Consider the following 3,941-nt stretch of genomic DNA (forward strand, 5'->3'; position numbering starts at 1 on the left):
AAAATAAATTGAATGGATACCACTTAAAAACAAAATTAAAATACAACATTAAAATATTAAAATGTAGCCTCATCGCAGGAGGAGAAAGGAAAAGAGAGGGAGGGAATCAAATTGGCTCCAAGCTAAAGGCCAGGTGGAACAACTCTGTCTTACAGGCCCTGCGGAAAGAAATCAGATCCTGCAGGGCCCTGGTCTCATGAGGCAGGGCGTTCCACCAGGCCGGAGCCAGTGTTGAGAAGGCCCTGGCTCTGGTTGAAGCTAATCTAACTTCCTTAGGGCCTGGGACCACAAGCGTGTTGCTCTTTATGGACCTTGAGGGTCTCCGTGGGGCATACCGGGAGAGACGGTCCTGTAGGTACGAGGGTCCTAGGCCGTGAAGGGCTTTAAAGGTCAAAACCAGCACCTTTAATCTGACCCTGTACTCCACCGGGAGCCAGTGCAGCTTGAAAAGCACTGGGTGAATATGCTCCCATGGCAGAGACCATGTGAGGAGCCTCGCTGCAGCATTCTGCACCCGCTGGAGTTTCTGGGACAGCTTCAAGGGCAGCCGCGCGTAGAGCAAATTACAGTAGTCAAGCCTGGAGGTGACCGTCGCATGGATCACTGTGGCCAGGTCGGGGTGGGAAAGGTAAGGGATATAGACAGTGGATACAAGTGAGAGACATGGCCTTTTTTGGAGAAGGAGGTTTGTATCTGAGGAATGCACCTACTACCACAGAGACCTATTGCCACGGTTTAATCTGGAAGATCAATTGGTTGGCTTGCTTCTTGCCTCTGCTCTGCTCCACTTGGAGTGTTAGCCCACCCCAGGAACAAATTGTCGAGGGCATCCAGTTCAGCTGAGATGTCAGCTAAGATGTTCGCTCTCCATTCAGATGAATTAGAAACAGCTGGCACTTTCCTGTTTACTCCCTCCTGCTTCCTCCTGCAGATTCCCAAAGAAAAACAACTGGGGCTTGGCAGGAAAGGAAAGCACTTTCAATTATTATTTTTGGAAATAATGGCATGAATCGGGGGAAAGTGACAGAGTGGTTCTGTTTGCAAGAAGAATCGGCAGGCAGAGGGAGAAATCTGTAAACTTCAGCTTCTCGTTTTCCCAATCTCAAATCCAGATCTCCAAGTTTCTGCAGAAAACTGCGATTTTCCTCATGAAAATTTGTCATCTTTTCAGTGTAAATGTCTCTGAACATGCACATTTTTGTATACACTTTTGATTAATGTACACATTTACTTTTATTTTCACAAATGTTTGCATTTTTGTGTACAGTGTTCGCCGCAAACTTATATATACATTTTTTGTACATATTGCTTGGTTGAAGAAGACTTATACAGAGAACTTCCCCCTCCCTGGATTTTACCATTTCAGACTGCAGGTTGGGGACTAATTTATCATGAGTTGTTATGCTAATGTCTCCTCTGCCCACCTACATGACAGTTTGCAAAAGATGAACTGATAGGTCCACTCCCCTTCCCTGGGAGTTGGCACTGCACCTCTCAGTGACCCAGCTATGGGTGGAGGGATGCCACCCGCATCGTGGGGACTCCCGGTCACGTCATGCCCCCACCTGACCAATCGGGATAGCCAGGGGGCGTGGCTACTTGCCGTTTAAACTGTGGTGCGCTCGGGGGGGCAGGTCCCTGCTCCAAGGGATTTACAATTTAAACACAAGTGGCCAACTTTTTGGAGCCCATGAGCACATTTTCAAACTGGCAAAATGGTTCTATTGGATACAGAAAGGAAGCTTGTTTCAAACCCCTTTTCAGCTAGGGAGGGTACCCTGTGGGCACCAGAGAAGACTTCTGTGGGTGCCTTGTTGGGAACGCCAACACAAGTAGACACAATAGAGATTTAAGAGAAAGTGGAGGAAATCAAGCCAATGATAAACAGTTGAAGAAGATGGGCAAATGCACTCAGTTTTTGTTTCAGTAGAGGAGTCTTCCCCAACCTATGAGGAATGTCAGATGTTTGCTGGAACACAGCCATGGACAAAGACAGTGGTTTGACCACGTCAACAGATCCTTCTCCTTAAAAATCCCATAACTGGAGGAGACCCAAAGATCTAGACCAAAATCCTACAACAAAACTTAGTCTGGATCCAACCCTTTGTGGAGATAAATTTGACATGTCTGAGACAATGTGAAACTTGAGCCACTTTCTGGATACATGGGGTTTGCATGGGAGCAGTATGTTGTTGTTTCGTCGTTTAGTTGTGTCCGACTCTTCATGACCCCATGGACCAGAGCACGCCAGGTTAAACCAGAGCACGTTTGGTTAAACTCATGCTGGTAGCTTCGAGAACACTATCCAACCATCTCATCCTCTGTCATCCCCTTCTCCTTGTGCCCTCCATCTTTCCCAACATCAGGGTCTTTTCCAGGGAGTCTTCTCTTCTCATGAGGTGGCCAAAAGTATTGGAGCCTCAGCTTCAGGATCTGTCCTTGAGCACTCAGGGCTGATTTCCTTCAGAATGGAGAGGTTTGATCTTCTTGCAGTCCATGGGACTCTCAAGAGTCTCCTCCAGCACCATAATTCAAAAGTATCAATTCTTTGGCCATCAGCCTTCTTTATGGTCCGGCTCTCACTTCCATACATCACTACTGGAAAGTGCAGGATAGCCTTCTGCAACCTGGTGCCCCGCAGAGGTTTTGGATTGTAACTCCCATCAGGAGTATTCAAACTTGCCCCCATGAAGTCTGAAATTGTACAGTCCAGCAAAAGCTACACATCTTGATTTTCCTGACTGTATGTATGTGTGTGTCTCATTTCCAAGACGTGACATGCCTCTGTATTTCATCCAGTGAGCTATGCACTTGTGACTCTGCTGGCAAAGAGGAAAACAAAGGAGCGTGGAGATTGTGGGCTTGATTGCTATTTGTGCCTTGTTGTGTTTTTTTTTTTTCATTTTCTTCTAAAATATGTCCCGAAGTGACTTTTCCAAGATCACACAAGAAGTCTTTGGCAGAGAACCGAAATAAAATCACTGTCTTTCTTTCTGAGCCTTTCACATTTCATTTACTGCCACAGCCATGATATACCCCATTTGGCTTCTATCATTGTATGTCAGGAATATTTGGCTTTTTAAAAGTCTGTGTTTGCTGTGAAGAAAAAAGAATCCGTGGAAAGTAAAAGGGAAAAAACACACATAGAGACAGATAGGAAAGGAGGGTGTGTGTGTGTGTTTTGTTGACTCCTGACAACTAGAAATACGGATGGTTCTTTCCAAATATTGTGTTAAAAAGCAGAAAAACAAGAAGTCCCAAACTGCCTTACTGTCGGGTAAGGAAGCTGTTAGCTTTGACATATTTAGTTTCAGAGAAAGGCACAGTCTCTCTTGCACATTAATCTGTCCCAGGCTCACAGAGATTTCATGCTGCTTACAGTGAGTGCACCACTGTTTAGTTCTCTTTCCTTCTTTTTTAAATTCATGCATTTTGGAAGAACTTTTAACAGAGGCCTTTAAATAAAGGAATAGGAAATAAATGATGACAGGGATACTGATCTTTAGATTTAAATTTGCTTGCAAGAGATCGAGGAAAAATATTCTCAAATGAAGGCCTCAGATGAATTTTTGGATCTCTACAAAGAATATCCGAGAATCTTCAAATTATTAAATTGGCATTATTATTATTATTATTATTATTATTATTATTATTATTATTACAGACCCTGGGGTCAAAATGCAACACAAAACAAAGTGCAATGAAGCCCATTGACTGCAATGAGCAGACACATCCCTAGCTTTGTGTGGGATTGTGGTCTTTACCTTTGGACACTAGAGCTCTGCGCATGAGCTTGTATTACAACTGTCATAAGTGAGGCAAATGCTCCTAGGGCTGTAGCCCTAAGCACATGCACTTGGAAAGGTATCTCGCTGAAACAAGCCAGTGTAGCAGGGGTGAGGGTGGGGTCAGGCTGTAGGTAAATGTTTATTTTGGTTTGA

This window comes from Podarcis erhardii (genome assembly GCF_964252035.2).
Source record: "Podarcis erhardii genome assembly, chromosome: 4".
Classification (NCBI taxonomy): Eukaryota; Metazoa; Chordata; class Lepidosauria; order Squamata; family Lacertidae; genus Podarcis; species Podarcis erhardii.